Source organism: Zonotrichia albicollis, chromosome 16, assembly GCF_047830755.1.
Source record: "Zonotrichia albicollis isolate bZonAlb1 chromosome 16, bZonAlb1.hap1, whole genome shotgun sequence".
NCBI lineage: Eukaryota > Metazoa > Chordata > Aves > Passeriformes > Passerellidae > Zonotrichia > Zonotrichia albicollis.
This window is the reverse complement of record NC_133834.1, coordinates 5,911,751-5,931,328: the sequence shown is the minus strand read 5'-3', so window position 1 is coordinate 5,931,328 and position 19,578 is coordinate 5,911,751. Positions and strand designations below refer to the sequence as shown.

At 42.9% G+C, this 19,578-nt stretch overlaps 1 long non-coding RNA gene across 1 annotated transcript in view; it reads right to left on the bottom strand.

The window, feature by feature from the left end:
- Positions 1-646: 646 nt before the first annotated feature.
- The window catches only part of LOC141731049 (uncharacterized), a 31,343-nt gene continuing 12,411 nt past the window's right edge, over positions 647-19,578 (bottom strand). The window contains exon 3 of the long non-coding RNA XR_012582960.1: positions 647-5,239. This is a non-coding gene — a long non-coding RNA (uncharacterized LOC141731049). The remainder of the gene's footprint in view (positions 5,240-19,578) is intronic.

Here is a 19,578-nt window from a genome sequence, read left to right as displayed (position 1 = left end):
CCAAAAGCACAGGGGAAACTGGCAGGGCAAACCAGCAGGGAGTGTCTGCTGTAGGATGGGAAGGATGAAAATATGGGGAAAGAGAACAGCAGTGGCATATGGAGAGCTGTGACAGTGTGGGAAAGGGGCTTGGGGAAGGCTGCTCAAGCAGCAGGGGGTGGAAGGGTGTGCACGGGGAGGTGTTTGGGACAGGCTGCTGAGAGCTGGGGGAGCTGCAAGAGAAGGGCCATGGCAGGAGCCACAGCAATGAAAAATGCCACCTGAGCCCTTCTGCACGAGCCAAGGACCAGAGCAAAGCCCAGAGCAGCACCTGAGCTTGCCTGGAGATGGTGACACCCCCTCCATCAGTCAGGCTGATTTGCCACTTACAGGCAAGTTCCCTGTGTGCTCCAAAGGGCTTTGGTGACACTGGTGACATTGTGCAGCCTCAGGGAGCTGTGCAGGTGTCCCTTCAGTCCTCACCCAAACGTGTCCCACTCCTCACAGCTGCCTTAGCTGGGCACCTGTGCTAAGCTCCCTTGGATATCACATCCCTGGTCCCCAGCCCACTGTCCCCACCCACCCAACTCATCCCACTGCTCCTATGGAGAGCAAGCCATGGGGTTCTGTACAAAGGAAGTCCCTGGAGAGGCAGAGGTTCGGGACTGGAGTCTTAGATGCAACGTAGAGATAGGAAATAAAAAAATAAAGCAAAGTCTGCAGTGCTGTCTCCATTCTTTCTGCTGTTCTCATTTCCTGTTGCTATGCCATTCCCCAGGCAAGCACAAAAGGAACAGCTTCCTCAGCCACAAAAAATGAGATTATTCAAAGAGCCCCTCTGTCTTCTCATATTTATTGTGATAGGCAGTGTTGGAAGTGTTTGACAACAACTCAATTATTCGCAATGAATAGAGGCAGGATAGGCAGGCAATTATCCACTTTACCAATGTGAGAGACACCCATATTCAAAATCCACATTCAGAGAGATTCACATCATTTCCAAAGCCTTTTGCATATTTTTAATTACCAGCTTCCATTTAGCCGGATGGTTATGACTCCAATCAGTGTGCTTTGGAAGGGCTGAGCACTTGGGCTGGAGCCAGGCTTGCTTTGTCTCCTTCACATCAGCACTCTAATGTGAGCATTTTGGGCTAGATTTGAGAAGCAGCCTCCAGAATGGTGCACATCAGTAGAAAGACATGATTAAAAATTTTAATCAAAGTGCAAGAAATGAGAAGCGTTTCCTTAAATACAGATTTCAACAAGGTGAAAAGATTGTATCCCAAAAAATCAAATTACATGGAAAATTTCCATCAGATGAGGTTTTTTTGAATATTTAGATTTTTTCAGAGCTTAATTTCTAAACCAATATTTTAATGTAAATGCTTTACTTAATATTTGGAATATTTCTCTTCATATTTTGAAAAAAACTGAAATTTTCTTTCTGAAGGAAACATTACTATGGGTTTGATTATATTTACAGAGTGAGAGCATTTCACAACTACTGAAAATCTAGATTCTACCCCTTTGGAGTACATATATGTCATTCTGTATTATTTGCTCCCTAACATGATGGCAGCCAATAAAAAGGTGAAATGCAGCTTAGGCCATGGGACTGTTCATTTTTAAGATTTGAAATTGGACTTTTGCATTCGCTGTTGTATGTCTTACCAGAATATTCTGGCTACAGGAATCCATATTTCCCTGTGTGAAGTTTTCCAAGCTTCAAGATTATTCTTAACTCTTCAGCTGCTGGAAGCATGGTACTAGATAGGATTCACACTTCTTAAATCATTGAATTAAGCATCATTAAACTATTATTTAAGTGCCCTTGTACCTTCACTCATCATTTTAAGGTACAACACTTCAATGCCAGTGCCATTATTTGAATAGAGTTATTCCTGAGGAATAACAAGGATCTGTGGTATTTTTCACGGCTTCTTTAAGCTTGTCCTGTACCCAGTTCAAACTCAAAGCACTTCCAAGTGCTCACAGATCCCAGAGCAGCCAGGCCTTCACACACAGGCTGACCCTGAATGCATCAACCCAGCTGGGAAGACTGGGACAAAGGAGAAAAAGGATCAAGAGCAAAGGCTTCCCATGGCTGCCTCTCCAGAATAAGGTTTGAGGTTCTGCACAAATTGATCAATTCAGGGAACTCTCAGTTTTCATCCTCCTCCTCCTTCTCAATTTTATTTCATGCACCTTATCAATAGTCCTCAAAATGCTGACCGTGAGCTGGACAAAGAGTTCACCATGCCTGGACCTCACCAAGTCACAGAACAAGGACATCTCCCACATTCTTGTCCCATATTTCCCACCACCTCCACTTGTCCAAGGTGCAAACCCCAATTCCTGGCTCCAGAGCCTGCCTGGCTGGGCTGAGCTGCAGCCAGGACTGCTGCAGAAATTGGGAGCCTGGAGTAAAACTATGCAGGACAATGCCAGTAAATAAAAAATGAGCTGAACTGCTCCAAATTCTTCTTTTTCATTTCTACAGCAATATGTCTTTAAGGACACATCTGCTGTCAAAAGTGACATTGCCTTGTCTGTGTGGCACCACTTTGTGATTTCCCTGTGTGTGCTTCAGGTTCTGCAGCACTGCAGCTCTTTAGGGTAATAGAGGCAAAGCTCCCTTGAGCCAATGAGCCTTGGATCAGCTCTTAAAAGTTTCAGGGCTGTGACTATTATTTAATTTTTATATTTTCCTTCTCGTTCTCCCAGAACGTCAATAAGAAAACTTGTTCAGGAAAATCGGGGTCTGCATTTGCATATTTATGCAGTAACATTAAGGGTAAGGTTGGCTCATGTTTTACAGTGTGTTTGTTTTCATTGTGCAGATTTCATCTGCTCAGGGGGATCAGCTATTTGACCTATATTAATATTTAATGGTACAAATACTTAAAATAAAAGTCCAGGCACAGCCAAGGCTTTTGGCAACTCTGCTTTAAACAGCCACCCTTCGTTAAAATCTGGCTCTGCTTGAAAGGTTTTGATTTCTTGCAGGGATTGAAAAAAGGAGCAGCACTTTTGATGGCTGTTTCATGACTGTTGGAATATTTTCTTGCTTAATATTGTTGTACACCAAGTCTGCATTGTAAAGGACTTTTGTACAGTTCCTTATTTACTGACCAGAGGAGATCTGCAGAAAAAATGAAAGAGAAAAAATCTCAGCTGGAATAATAAAATCGATCATTGTATTAAAGCAATGCCTGTTTTTACTTTGCAGTCAGGCTAGACCAGTTTTCAGCATGGGCAGTTACTGACAATGCAATAAAATGTTGCTTCTCTCTTTCTTGTTTCCCCAAACTAGTATTTAAGATTTTCAGTAAAGACCATAAAAAAATATTATTCAACTCTGTCCTCTTCCAAAACAAGATTCTTCTGGGTTACCATCATTTCAACTTCAACCAAAAAGCAATATTTTCTGATATGCCTGTAAAAAAATTAACCTATGAAAAGGATAGGAGAGTCCTGGTGTTATTATAAATTATCTGTATATACAGTACAGTCCATATTATAGATTATAGTTTTTTGTGGTTTGTTTTTTGTTGTTGTTGTTGTTGCTGCTGTTGTTTTGGGTTTTTTTTTTTGCTATAAAACAGCATAAAAGCAAGTGAATGGCTCACTCTGGATCTACCAGCAGCTTCTCAGTGCCTCTCAGTAATCCAGCATATCTCAGTTTGCCTTTCCCTCCATGCACAGGGAAGAATATCCCTGTGTCTACCTTTCATGAACAAAATGCACACTTTTGCCTCAGGCTAGGGATGTGTCGAGAAGCAGAGGAAAAAACATAAACCAAGCCTCTCAAGAAAGAAAAACAATCTTTAGAAACACACTCAGAGTCACTGCATAAGAATCCTGAAAGCTGACGACATAAAGAAAGGAAAAAAGCTAAACTCGGAGCAAATGTGCAATCAACTTGGATATGGTGCAGTTAAAAAGCAGACAAAGGCTTTATACAAACTAATGAATTGATTTAAGGCTCCACTGGGTGATATACAATGACACATTATTTATGTAACCTGTAGTTTACTGTTCACATAGTAATTTCCACCTCCCACCCTGTCAAATGGAAGAAACTTTTTCACCTTAAATCTTAGATGATGATGAGACCAAATAGCAGGAGAGGATGTATAAATGAAAGTAATTTAGTGAAGAAGGCTTGACTGACATGAAAACATAATAAAAGTTATGATAATGTTAGGGATATCAAAGTGAAAGCCAGGTGGGCAGACGAGAATAGGCAAGTTCCCAAGTCAATCTGAAAGGAGCTCTTCAACACTGGGGAAAATCCAGCCATTTATTTTCCAGCTTATCACTCCATGGGTCAAAAACTATGTATTAAATTTGGAGCACAAAGACCTGCCTTGTCTAACAATTGTACTTATTGTAGAGACGGGCAGGGAGGAGGGGGAAGAAGATTTTCAAAAGCTCAACACATACTTTAGAGAAGATGATTTGGGGTTTTCTCTCTGAAAAGAAAACCAGTTGAATCTCACCTCTCCTGCTTTTCAGGAAGCTGTATATTTAAATGCCTTTTTCCAGTGTTTGTGAATATTTCTTGTTGGATTTCTAATATTTCTCAGTAGTCACAATCTCTGCTGAGGAAACAGCCTGGCTCCCTGAAAGTGTTCCACACATGGGACTGCTAGACCTGGATTGTCAGAATAACTGAAGACATGAAGCTCTGAAAATTATCTGAAGCTGTGAAAATTATCTCTGAAATTATCAGGCTGCCTACCCAGCACTTGGAGAGGGCACAGCTTAGCCCAGCAGCCCGGTCTGTGTTCAGCTGCAGAGATGCAGTTTGGATAAGGCCCTTGCTGACAATAAGTGATTAAAATCCAGCAGATCAGTTCCCAAAATCAGGATGCTGCCAGCCTGCAGAGGAGCCAGGCTGCACCAGTGATGGGTGCCAGGAGCAGAAGGCTGACAGGTTGGGGTGCCAGTGCTGTTCCCTGAGGATTCCCTCACAGCCCAACAAGAACTGAGCTCTACAGGGACCACCAGCAGCTGCCAACCCACAGAGATTTGGCTACTGGCTTTGTAAAGCACTGACACACAGTTATACACAGAAGGGTCTTGCTCTTTCTCAGATGGGCTTGGCAGATGTTTAGGCATTTTTAAAATAATAACAGAAAATAAGCAAACAATCCAAAAATCCTTGGGCACTTCAGTTGTTTGGAGGATTCTGCACTTCATTAACATTCCTTGTCCTTCCTGTTGGATTCATTGATTGTTCTGTCTGGTTTCTGCCCTGCAGAAAGATAAAAATACCCAGGCTGTGAAGAGGGGTGTTTGCTTGAATCTCTCTCCATTTTAAGTCTTCATTTCCCCAGACAAAAACCAGAAAGCCCTGATGAAAATGAAATAAATAATGTTCCTGCTGAGAATTAAGTAAATAACAGTCCCAGTGATTAACTCCTCTCCTTGAAAGCACAGTCAGGTGCTCCGAGCACTGAACCAAGTCCTTCCATCTTATCCCTGCCAAGCTGGAAGCACAAAGGGGATTTATTTCATACTTAGGGAGGAAAAAATTGTTCAAGACATTGTTCTCTGGGACAGAAAGGGCATGGAGGTTTCTATTCTGAAGCTGCTATTTTTGGGAGCAGTCCAGTGAGTCAGAGGAGAGCCCCTGTGTGAGCTGACACGGAGGAAATCCCTGCTCTGAGTGCTGCTTCCGAGCTGCTCCAGCTCTGAGAACAATGCAGAAACCAGGGATGGGGTGGAGAGATGGATGGATGGATGGATGGATGGATGGATGGATGGATGGATGGATGGACGGACGGACAGCAGGGCAGTGCAGCTGATGAAGCAGCAAGGCACATGGCAGGACCAGAGGGGGCATCACCCTGTGAATCATCTGACACTGCCACCAAAGTGTAAATCCGCCAGGTTTCCTTCCGGGTACCAATAAGAAGGGGAAATATCATCATAGCAGGGTGGTTTCACTTTCCAGCATCCACTTCCTCAAGAGGGTACCGGGTAACTAAAGATAAAGCCAAGTTTGCCAACAGGTTGGCAGCATTCACAGTCTCTAGCTTTGGACATCTAATTTTGTCTCTCAGACTGAGCTCTGTAAGCAAACCTTTCTGAGGATGTCCATTCAGGTATTCTGAATAGCCCCCATAAAATGCTATTACCTGATGAACAGACCTCTGGCTCTATTCACATTTATTTATACTAGCTTCTTCAGTCTTATTTTGAATATTTTCAATGCCTTCTGGCTCCTGGACAATATTCTCTGTTGTGCTGATGAATGGGTCCATTTTCTCATTTGTTTATTCATTTTCAGCACCTCAACCAGCTGATCTTCATCTTGACTTAAGAAACACAAGCTCTGGGAACCAGACTGGTCTGTGGACCAGCAGGTTCTGACACCACTGGCTTCTCAACCCCAGCTTAACAAGGCTGAGATCAATCAGTAATTCACAAACCTCTTTATGGGCTGAGAAAAAGAGCCATGGTACGTAAACACCAGCAATTCCCCTGTCCCATGAAAGGAGGCACAAACACAACTCTTTCTGATGTTTCTGCTCTGTGTTTGTTAATACAAAATTACCAAACCAATGTCCATGGAAAACAGAGGCAGCAAAAATAGAAGTGATTCATTTTCAGATGCAAATAAATATTTCTGGGGGGAAAAAACCCCAGCATTATTTATTCATCCAGCTCAGCTTGAATCCTTAAAATCAAAATAAGGTTATGGGAATGCTGAGGGGAAATAGGACAAGGTAAAAATGAGATACTTTGTTGAGGCTATTTAATTGAAAAGCAGGTTTCACCTGCATCCTTACGGCTAAAATGAGTTTATTCCTGCTTTTTCACCAACTGATGGAGCTCTTTACTGAGCAGTGTCTAGCAGGGATCAAGGTGATACTGCACCTCTTTAGAGAGGCAGCCCTCTCCAAGGATCTGCTAGTGTCATGACTTGCCAATGATGTATTGCTCTAAAAATGGTGTCTTCTACAAAAGAACAGGTCCTGGAGCAGATTTACCCCTAATTACAGGAAGGAAGGAACAGGAGAGGTATGCAGATAGCAGCAGATTCATCTTGCCAAAATAGAAAGTGTGTTGCTGCAAGCTGGAGAATTTAAATGGTGATACTTTGGGAAGAGTCCCATGCTAAACAAATACCTCCTCTGCAATAATCAGGAATTAGACTGGAAAAATGCAGATATCCGAAACCATAATGTATGTGGTTTTTTAGATAAGACATTTACTTCCAGCCAGAGAGAGACTCAAAATACCTTTTTACTTCATCTTCTAATATAGCACAGCGTCTGACATTGAATCCATGACTCAGTATCATACAATCACATCCTGGTTTTATTAGCTAATTAGTCCTAAGGAGCAACTGGAGAAGTCCCACTACCCCCTGGTACTTCTCAGGTTTCCTGCATTTGTCACCTGAAGATGATTATTTGCCATCCTGTGCTGCTGCTAATTCTCATTATTTTTTATACCAGACATTTGCATTAGGTTGCTATGTCAGGTTAATAACCATGGTGTCCCCGTGCAATGATACACAAGGGTGCACAACTGAGAGGGGTTTCTGCCTTTTCTCCATTTCACAGCATAAGACTTATAAAATGGTTGAAATCACTCTACATCCTTTGAAAAGACATTTAAATTAGTAGCAAGCCCAAGGGAAAAAAAAAACAAACAACAAATAGCCTAAATCTCAGCTCCCACTCTAACCAGAGAACAGCACAAATGTACTGTACTGGTTCATTATTGTGTATCACATAACCACCAGTACATTGTCTTTGAGAGCTGAGCATAGTAGGGATTAAGTTACTAAATGCTCTTATCATAAAACAGTTATTGCAGTCCTCAGGTTTCCTCTGTTAATCTGTTTGTTTTGCTGTATCTGGAGGATAAAAAATGTGGGAGTATGAAACATTTATCTGTTAATTAGCAATTATAAAACAGTAATGGAGCTTGTGTGTTTTGAAATATGTAAGACAATGTTTGATTTTATGGTTCGTGTGGAAATATTGTAAGGATTGAGGTGTATTCTGTAAATAATTTAAAACAATAGAGGAAGAGATAGGTGCAACCAAATGAAGGAGACAAAAGTCTGTGCCTAAAGTTACGACTTTTTAGCAAAGCTGGGTGTGTTTGTATAAGCACAAATGTCTGGATGCCAACTTCAGCATTAGGACTTGCCTAATTCATTTAAACATATGCAAATGAATACAGGGTATCGGGCTATGCCAGTTAATTGCACAATGAGTTGCATTCGTCAGCAGAATTTCCTTGCACTACCCTTTCCCTGCTCCACTGATAACAGATATTTTTGTTCTTTCTGTACATAGGGGAGTTGGAGAATATGAGGTGTCTCAGTGCTTATTTGATGGGGTGCAACCATTTTCATCATGGGGAGAAAATGCAGAATAAATCAGTGTACAGAGTGACTTTGACTGACACGTGGTGGGATCATACATCTGAAGTTTAACCTGGCAGAGTTTCTGTCCCTTCTGAGCCATAAACCCCAGTCAGCTTCATGCTGCAAAGCAACACCAGACAGAAATCCCCATGCTGAAAAATTTACACTGAGCCAGCAGGAAATTGAGCCACTTGCAAGTGTGCACGCCAGGGAGAGGCTGAAAGGAGAGGCCACATTGAGAGGAGGATTTCTGTGTCCTGATTCCATTGAGAGCAGGATTGCACTGGTAGGGGAAAGGCAAGCCCTGCAAAGCTTCCAGCTGAGGCTGGAGCAGAAGGAGACAGGGCTGTGGAGGGACAGGGATAAAACAGCAACAGAAAATCCCTTTTTTGTTACAGGGATATCCCATGGCCTTTGCCATCAAGGTGAATCCGTGGTTTTATTTATTACTGACAGGAAGTAGCTTATATCTGAGAATATCCTTTAAGATTCTCTTCCCAAAAACTCACAGAGCACAAGTAAGTATGGAATAGAATGTAGCAGGACATTTTCTGAATCTGAGGAGAGAAATGCTCAAGTGCAACTGGGCTTTTCAGCCTGGAAAAGAAAAAACTGGGGACATAAAGATGATTCAAGAGAGCCATGGGGGGCCTGGCCCTCCAAAGTGACCACAAACCCTCTTAACCTCACTCAGCCTGGCTCACTTGGGCTTGCTGACATGGGCAGCTCTGAGGTTCTTGTTTTCTCTGTAATCTCATCTCTATTTGTTGTGAGATAGGACTTCTGCAATGCTTTCTTCCGCATTGACTCTATTCAATTTTTGGGGAGTTTATGAAGCACCAAGGGCTTTGTGTCTAAGAAGGGCTCCAGTTAATTGCTTTGAATCACAGAAAAACTCCCTCATGGAAGGGTGGCAAAGATGTGAGTGATCTGTGAGATGATGAGCTTACTCAAGAGCTTAAAGGGCATGGTGAAGGTGTTGAGCTGGCACAAGCAGTGACCTTGGGAGGGAGCAGAGAGACTCTGAGGAAGTGAGGTGTCCATTATTTCTGAAACTTCCTTCTTTGCTATTTCCTTCATTTTCAGATCCAGCTATCAGTGCACAGGGTAGCTTTGATGAATTTCCCAAGGGCATGGCCAGACACTCTCCTACAGAGAATCAGCAGTCTTTAATGGCAAGCCAGAAGGGTCTGCCTTCCTTGCCATTGATGCCACCTGAGGATTGAAAACCCTGGGAGTAAGTCTAGAGGGATGCCAGCCAAAGCATCCTATTGTTTCAGAAAAATTGTGCCTGTCATGAAAGCATGGCAGGGCAGTGCTTCCATTATCTCCTGGAGATATTCCTCCCTTCCCATCACCACTTCCTTCCTATCACCACCCTCCCCAGTTCCTGCAGGAGCAGACACTCCTTATAACACCCACTGTGCTCTCAGGCTTGCTGCTATTTGTATTAATCTATTAATTGTCACTATTAACCCCAGGGGACTTGGGAGGGCAGTTCTCAAGCCAAAGCAATGCCAATTACATCTCCCTTCTTCAGGGAGCTTCAAGTCCATCCATCAAAGGCAGCACAAAGAGAGAGACTTCAGGAGGTCAGATGTTGAAAAACCATGAAAAGCTCACATTTCCCTGGAGTGCTCTGAGTTCTATTCACCTCCTTACTCTGCACCTCCTCTCAACTGCCCTGTATCATGGCAACCAGCTAATGGCACTGTGCATTAATAAAAATAAGCTCTGCAACCAGAAATAAGTGGATATTAGATATTTTCCCGCATTTGTGACTCTCAACCTAGCAGACCTTTTGGGTGTTTTTTTTCCTGTTCCTGCACCTTTTCTCTTGAGGCTCTACAGGGGTTCAGACCCAAGCAAGCTGGACACAATTTTCAAATAAAAATAGACAGCTTATTTCTCAAATGGAGTCAAACAGATTTTTTTTTTTTTTTTTATAAATTGTAGGTTTGGGGTAGTTCTTTGTATGCTGGATCTGAAGTCCAGATTCCCCATTTCATGAATCTTGTGTCCCAATGACATCCTAACTATCCTGAGTGTTTCACCTTGGAGTTTCTGAGGGGAAGTTTGCTTGCTCATTTGAGAGACCCACCAGGGCACATGGGACATCACTCGTACTTCACTGTCAACAAAACTGTGTGTTGCTAGAAACAAAACAAAAGGAGAGACTAAAAGAATAAAGTTAGTCTTGTGGAAGGAAGTTGCTAGTTAAGAACGTGATTGTTGGAAACAGGTGTTAATCTTTACTGGCTGGGTCCCTGCAGGAGTCACACAGGGTGCCAAAATGTCCCTGAGCTCCTTGTAAAGTCATTGCCAGCTGCACAGAGAGTGCAGTGGCTTCTCCTCCCCTGCCCTGAGAGACATGGGAGAAATAAAGGGGGAATATTTTGGAAGCCCTGCCTTGGGAAGTGCTGGCTCTATCTGCATTGCCCACTGCACACAGGAACAGCAGGGGCTGCAGCTCAGCTCCAGATGAACCCAAGCTCAAACTGCCAACACCAGTTCTAACCAAGGCAGGATTTTCTGACCACGTTACCCATCTCAAAGATGAGCCCTCTCCTTCCTCTGCTCTATCACACCCCTTGAGTTCTGCAGTGCTGCCCCAGGGTCCTGCAATGCCCAGGGAAGTTCCTGCTGCTGGAGGAGTCTCAGAGAGCTGAAATGCACCCCAGGCAGAACAACCAAAGACTCATGGAGCAATAGTGGGATTGGAGAGAGATTTCAAACAATTTCTCTGCATCGTGCACTGAGCTCATTGAATTGTACCGTACAGAGGGAACCTCTGGCTCCATACCAGACTTACTTCCACTCCTTCTGTGCAGGTATTAATAATAATGGCAAGAATTGCTCTCCTTTCCCTGTTACCCTGCTGTACCAGCTGAGTCTGGTTTTTAGGCAGCATGACAGCTCTCTATTCACAGTTACCTTGTGAACAGACCCAGGGTGCAGCTGTAGCTGTGACACAGCAGCTTGAGCATGCAGCACACACAGCTGTGACAGGTACAGCAGCCATGTGTTATCCTGCTTCTGGGCTTGGGCAATTAAACATCTGCTTTCCACAGGGAAATAATCTTTGTTGTGTAAGCCTGAGGGAGAAGAAGCTGGTTTGTTTCATTTTTTCACACTGAGCATTTACTCTTCATTAAGACAGATTACAATTAAGGCAGCCCAGCACTGCCCGAGCCATTCCTTTCCACCAATAATGAGAGGGGGCAACTTTTGATCACTGCCCACTCTGATTGCCAAACCATCAACCTTTTTGCTTGTTCATTCAAAGAGCCTTTGGGGAGCTACCAGCTCACATGTAAGCTCCCAACACTCCCATGGTACAACTCACATCCCAGCTTCTTCGACCCACTTCTAATCATTACATTCAAATCATTATTTTTAGATTAAGCACTGTTGAAAAATAACCTCTGTGCAAGGCAGAAAAGCCAAGCTGAAGTCAGCTTGCAAATTCAAACCATCTCACACTCCAGCAATGTCCAAGAGAGAGGCCATAGAATCAAAGAATAGCTGAGGTTGGATGGCACCCCTGGGTATCAGCCAGTCCAATTTGAATGCCTGTGGACACCTTGGCTAATGGATACCATAAATACAAATCTGCAAGGACAGAGCAAAGAGATATTGCCTAGAATCTCAGCATTGCAATAGGATTTTAAAATTGAAATGCGATGTGCACTTAGCTACAGACTCCCAGAAAAAAAAAAAAAACAGAGTACTCTGTGTAATAATTTGTCTATACAATGTTTTTGGGTACCCACAGAGGAGCCCCATCCCAACCAGCCAGGACAGAGGAGCCAAGTGCACACAGATATTTATTTCCTGTTGTTCTGTGTTTACTGCTGCAGCAAACCAAATGCAATTTCCCACGTGTTTACCCAACATGAACACAAATCTGGCCTCTGAACTTCCCTGTTCCATTTTGACCCTTTTTAAACTGCAGTGTCTGTCTCAGACAGGCTCCCCCACTCCCGCCATGTTTTCCACTTTTCACACATTTAGCACATTTCCACTTGCCATTTTCCCAGTTCAACCAAGTGTGTTTTCAAGCAGCTGGGGGCTCACTGGTACACACGTGCATTTTACACGTTTTGAGACTTCTGAGCCAAGTGAGGAGAAGCAGCAGTTTGGCTCCCCCTGAGCCATCACAGAGGGCTGGAGCTGACCCAAAAGGCTGTGTGTGCATGTGTGAAAGGGAGACAGAGCACTAACCAGCTCAGGTTGCATCCAAGACAAAACAGTTACTCATTGCCAGAAGCCAGTGGCTTTGCCTGCTTGAGGAATTCCCATCTCTAACCTTTACAGATTAAAACAAAACCAAAACCCTGTTGCATTTAGCCAGCCTCTGATCATCCTCTCCTTTATCAAACACAAACATCTCTAACAGGTCAGCTAGAGCATACAGGGAAATGCAGCATTCCCAGCTCTCAAACCTATCAGTTACAAGCCAAGAGCCAGTGGCTAAACAAATAGAGGAGTAATCTTTCAGAGGAATTGGCTTCCTATCTATTCTGAGAGTGCCTGCAAATCCAACAGTGATTTATTAACCTCTATTGAAGGACAGAGCTGTTAATAAAAGTTCACCTGCAAATAATAAGAAAATGTCAATGTCCACAAATGACAATTTCCTGAGATTCCCATTTAGCCCAAATCAGCACAGCACAGTGCATAAGCAATTGCTTCCATTCAAATCATGTGCTTAAGTCCCATTAGTTTCTTTCATTTAAGATAAAGACAGATCCAGACTAAAACAACAGCACTTCTCATGATCTAAGTTCTTAGATCTGGCAACTTCATACAGTTAAAGACATGCTCAATGTTACTGGATTAGGAGCAAAGTCAAAAAGACGGGGTCAATAAGTAGTACCCACATTTGGAAAGATCACTCACATATTATGGCTTACTTGCATTTGCATAAAAACACAGGTTTGGGGTATTTTTCATGTCTACAGGCCTAAATTTGATGTAGTTCATATGAGAGCAGAATCTGGCTTCCTTTCAGGGAAAGTGGTAAGTGTATGATCTCTTAGGATTCAATATTCTGTGTGATTATGCTTTTGTGGAGAGCAGGATGTTGCATCAAAGGCCTTCTTCATTATTTTACAGGCTTATTTTTTAAGGCCTGAAACACTTTAATAGTGCTGAGGACCATAGAGCTGTTGTGGCAATTAAAATAAAATAGATTACATTTTTAAGTAAGGTACCAAAAATCATACTGTTCATGCCTGCCAAAAATAGCAGCTTTGGATTTCTCATAAGAATTTCAGTACTGAAAGGAGGGGGAAAATGTCAGAGCAATCATTCCTCACTCTGGGAATCAGTGAAAAAGCTTAGTGGTCCAGACTGTGTAAGATCCACAGTCCAGATTCCCACCACTGTGTCCCTCCTGTGCTCATTTAGACATGTGCAAAGGAGACATAAATTTCTATTGCAGCAGAGGAATATTCCTGCTTTCCCAGTTTCCAAAAGTTTAAATGACAAAACCTACTACAGGAGAGGGGAGAATCAGCCCCATAACAGTACTTGTTTAACTGAAACTCCTCAGATCTTTTGCTTTTTCCCAGGAAGAAATGATCACTGAGATTAGATTTTCTTGTTTTATTTCTCATAAATTCTATTCAGCAACACACTGAAAGTGTGCTGACAAAAAGGTTTTGTTAGACTTGTCCACAAGATTAAGAAAAAGGATCGAATTAGAAAAATTAATTGAAATTTTAAGAATTTGCTATCAAAAATTATTTCAGGTGTATAAAGGAGGTTAAATTAAGGGTGAAGCTTTGGTAGAGATTTATAGAGTTAGATTTTCTGATTGTGACATACAGATCTACAAGTATTCTCCTTGTATTGTATTTGTCCCATATGAGAGCCCATTAGACTGTTAAATCTATTTTCAATAAAACACATGAGGCTTTAACTGTGCATAGTCTGACAAATGTCTGTGCAATAATGACATGAACGCTATCCAATATTTGTGCTGTTTGCAGCATATTGGTAAATATCAGGCAGAATTTAAGTCATTTGTCCTAAAGAAGCCCATAATTTAAGACACCTAAGGAATTCCAGGGCTTTGCAAGGCAGTACACGAAGTAACATGCAACTCCTGCTGTCATTATGGCTTATTTGAGGGGTTTAGATAAAGGGGGAAAATGCCAAAAGCAAACTAACACTTCAGAGGCACAGTTAAGGAATGACATGCTTTATTGGGGGGTGGGGGGGAGTGTAACTTTTCCCTAGCTGATTTTATTTATTTTTTTTCCCCAAATCTGAATAATTATGGCATTCCATTTCTTGCACAGCTTAATGCCTCAATGTACTGCCCAGACTGTGCTGCTCAAACACACTGTCAGGACACAAACTTTTCTTTCCTAGGGCCCAGACTGAGTGATCCAACCCTCCACTGTTGAATTACCCTGCCTGTGTCTGGGGCAGGTCCCTGTGGAGAGCACACAGGAATCCTGCAGATCAGCCAGGAAGCGCTCCAGCCCAGGAGAGACTTTCCCAATTCCCTTCTGAGGCACCAGTGCCAGCATAACGTTCTTGGCTCGGAAAAGTGTGAGCTTCTGATTCATTTTTATTTTTAAATGGACCACTGCATGGTGGAAACCCCAAGACTTTCCACTCCAAGGGCTGCCATTATTATTAGTGACATTTAGCTGGGGAACACTGGGTATCACATAAGAGCAGCAGAGTTTCCTGGAGGTCAAAATGCTATTTCAGATCCAAGCTGAGGGTGCTGTTGTGTTCTGTGGGGGTAACCAGCCAGAGATGTGGGGAGCTTCTCTGCCCAGGATGAGCAGGGTGGAGAGCATCCTCTCTAGATCTGGGATGCTACTGCTGCTCCTGTTTGGAGCCTGCTTTGTTTAGAGCCTCCTGGTTTGGAGGGCAAATGTGGGCAGTGAATACAAAGAGCAGAGGCACACAGACAGGAGGGAATGAATAAAGGAAAGGGGAAAAGAGACTAAAAAATTCTGGGAACTCCAATGACAGACTCTGTACACAGGGCATGTGTAGCACAGAAGCTGCCATGCAGCAAGGGCTCCTCCTCTGTCCCTGTGTCAGACAAATTTGGATTTGGCCTTTCTCAGCATGGCTGGAAAGCCTTGGCTTTGGTTCTGTGCTGGTGATAGCCCAGGGATTCACAGTCCTGCTGAAATGTGAGCTGGTGAGCAGCCCCGGGTGAAGGAACTGTCCACATCACTGCAAGCTTAATAAGTTATGTCATTCCTCAAAAAATAACCCAGTAGAATAATGGCAATATCTTCAGAAATGTCTTTTCTTTACACCAGAATTAGCCTCTTGTGCTCACGGTCAAGCAGACCACGCTAGGCAAAATTAGGCAATCAAGGCTTGAGCTGCAATAAATTTCCCAAGGAAAATGGTATCAAAATGACAGAAGCCAGGTAGGGAGACACATATCATGTCTTGGTTTGGGTTTGGATTTTTTTTAATTTCCTTTTATCTCATGAAATGGGGAAAAAAATAAAAGCAGCAGACACCAATTCATCAGCATCACGAGCTTAATGGGCAGATATGGACATAACTTTTCTACCAGCTACTCCAGACCCTCAGCCTGGGCCTCAAGGTGCAAACCTTGTTTACTGTGCAGCCAGGCCATTGCACACAGGGACATTTTAGTATGCAGCTGACAGCTCTCACTTGCACTTCACATTAGGGACATGGCAGGTCTGCAGGCACATGAGCATTTCCAGCACTCTGGGGTTACTGTGTATGGAATGGCTCAAGTGTTCGTGCCACTGGCAGGCCTGGCAGAAACCCAATCTCACTCCTGACTATGTGGCAACCCCGAGTTTAATGATCAAAACTGAAACAAAAAGCCCAGATAACGTTAAAGTCACGTTTCAGCTCAATCTCTGTAACTTTGAACCACCAGGTCAAGGCTGAAGGTTTCCTGGGGAATTTTTCAGCAGGACAGCCACGTAGCTCACTTCAAAGCACATGGACTTCAACATCTCATCTCTGACAAGGGATCATTTAAAACCTGCCCAGTTGTTGTTGCAGGGCAGAATTCAGGCCTGAGAGTGAAATAATCCATTCGTTTTCCACCTTGCTGCTCCTTGGTGCTGCTGTGCTGGAGGCAGGGACCCAGAAATTCCCTCCCCATCACCTTTTGGGGCCATCCAAACCAATTTTGGTTCTCATTAATTGCCTCTCAGTAGAATGGAGGGCCCCCAACAGAGATCAGTGCCTGACACCACAGATAGGTACAGAGGGTGGGATTCCTCTCACCTCATTTCAGCTGCCTAAAGATTAGCTATCTAGTTTAAACTAGTCATCTAGTCTCCCTTTATAGTCCATGGAGAGAGATAGGCACCTTTGTGGCAAAATTTGTCAAGGGTCCTAGCTGATGAATTTAATGTGTGTGTTTAGGCCTGAATTCAGCAAAGTACTTAAGCAAATGCTTATCTTTGAGCACATGAATGATCTGATCTCTGTTAAGTGGAGCACTTCAGCATGTTCTGGGTTTAAAGATTACCATGGGCCTAAGTGCTTTGGAGTTGGGCTTGACACATGAATCATGGCAGAGCACAAACCCAAAGCACGGAATTAAGCCTGGGAGAAAGAGGGATTTGGGGAAGGGCGGTGGGAGGGAAGACAATGCTCAAAGGAAAACAATGTTCAAGGGATGGCTGAAAATCCCAGGTGAATGAAGGAGACTGGGGGGATTAGGAATAATCCTGGGTGGGTATTTCTGGTATCTGTGAAATTCCCAGGGCTCAGGGCAGGTGCTCTGCCCTCTGTGCTGCTGCCACTGAGCAAGGTGACATTAAGAGCAGTGGAAATGCAACAAAACCAATAAAAGGGAACAAGGATTAAATGCATGTGCAATTAATTTATGCACATCACCCCCACAGAAAGCCACCCAGGGCTTAGCACTATCAAACAAGAGGTTGAATATTTCCAAGGATATCCAGAGAGTGACAGAAATGATACCAAGAGGGAAAATTAAGGTGTGCTGACTCAGCATCCTTCTCTAGGGCTTGAGCCAATTTCTAATGACTAGAAATAAAGGTGAAACACACAAGGAAATGATGAGGGAGTGCAGATAACCTCACAGCAGCCTCTGTTTGGATCCCTCACATCACTCTGAAGCTTTTTCTACCAACCACTGTCAGATTCACATTGAGCTAATGTGAGCCTTCATCTCTGTGGTTCTTCTTTTGAACCTTTGTATGTAAAAAATCCTATAACAGTTTCAGCACTTAAATAAATGCCCTGAATTTATTTTCATCTCCACCTTCTTCTGTAATTAATGGGTGCTGGTTGGAGCACAGTGCTGCATTAGGAAATGTTGGCTTGATATGGTAAAATTAGGAAACACCCATGTCTATAATGTACTCTGAACTATCTCATGCTTTCTAAATACTCTGTTCCACTTCATGCAGATTAAAGTGAGATTTTAACTATGTCCTGAACTACAGATCAAAAACATCAGCTCGGGGGGGGGTCTGTGTATTTATGTGTGGTCCAGGTTTTCACATATCTCTGTCTGTGATATGTTGAGATGCTTTTCAGTTCTTTTTCTAATCTTGGCATTGATCTCCTTATAAATTTCTGACAGGCAGATGTCATGCAGATCCCATGGAAGAGACCATGGGACCAGAGGAGGTTGCAGACACCAAACTCCTTGTAGAGAAAAAAATACCAAAGAGGCAACAAGACAAGAAGGACACCCAAAGAAAATGCAGAAATTCAAATCCCACAGCAAAAAATCACCTTCAATGGCACTGTACAAGAATGGATTTTTTACCAGTTTGGTACCTTGCTTTATAACCATGTCCTTTGCACAGAGCCCTGCACTTGGAGACATCTCTGTGTCCCTTGCAGGAAGGACAAGTGATGCAAACATCTGCCAGGTGACCCTGCCTGCAGCACACAGTACAAAATGTCACAACAGAAACACAAAAAATCAGTGCTGCACTTCAAATCAGGTGTCACTGATGCCAGTGGCTGGGACAGCACAGAGGCTGGAGAAATCTGAACTCTGAGGAATAAATTCCCTTATTTTCTTGCAGAAAATCTTTGTATGACAGAGTAATTTGCCCATGAGGCTCCAAGTGGGAAACAAGCCTGAAAACCATCAGCATCTGGGGATTTTAGTTGTCTTGGTCTAACTGGGAAAGCAGACAGGAAAACAAAGATTATTTACTTTTTTTATCGAAAAAAAGCGACACCCAAGCAGAGAGTCACAGGAACCACCTTCCCACTAATTTATTTTCTCTTCTTATTATACATTCCTTTTCATTTCCTATGTGTGTGATAGTTACAGGAAGCTAATTGAAGATGTTTTATAGTGCATGTCAGGAAATATTAATATCACCTTTTAATTACCATGCAACACCCTGAGTGCTTTTACAGGATGTGTTGAGGGGGAGAGCTTTATAGATAAAATGAGTAATAGAGCACCTTTCAGTACCTAAGGCCTTTGCAGTACTGAGCAGAAAATTAAATTCCAAAAACACCAATCAATATTTCTAATGCAAATACATTGCTTCTAACTATTCTGAATCGTCCCTCATCTCTTGGTATTTTGTTTTTTCTTAAATGGTCTCCCTGGAGACAAGTGATTGCATGAGGTTCAGGGCTTTTCCTTAAAATAGAATAAATTGTAAGTTTTGAAGTCCTGGTGCCTATGAAGAAAAACCTGAACAATGTTTCTAACAACCCAGAAGCTGATTTTTTAAAAAAAAAAAGCCCATACTTTGCACCCTGTATTTATTGTCTCCATTCTCCAAGCTCATCTCATGTATTGGGACACCAGCCAGATGAGATATGAATATTCATTGCAAATTACCAAAATGCAAAATAAAATAAGTGTTTGGGCATTAGACTGGCAGATTTGGATGAGTATTTTGAGGGTTTTTGAGTATATGAGGTTTTTTGAGCAGCCACACCCCCAGCACACTGGTCAACCCATGGTCACTGATTTCCAAGGACTTTTCAGCCACAACCACCAAACTCCTTGGTGCTGACTGTGCCTTTAAACTTTATTCCTACTGCAGAAGGAATTGCCATTGATTGATTAAAATCTTGGCTCAGGGGCCCAGGCTGACTGCACTTCCCCAGGGCAATGGCTGTGATATTGCCTGCCTCAGCTCCCCACAAAGAAATGTGTATTTATCTCTGTGAGGAGGGGAGAAAATCATTTTCCCCATTGATTTTCCCCAGTGATC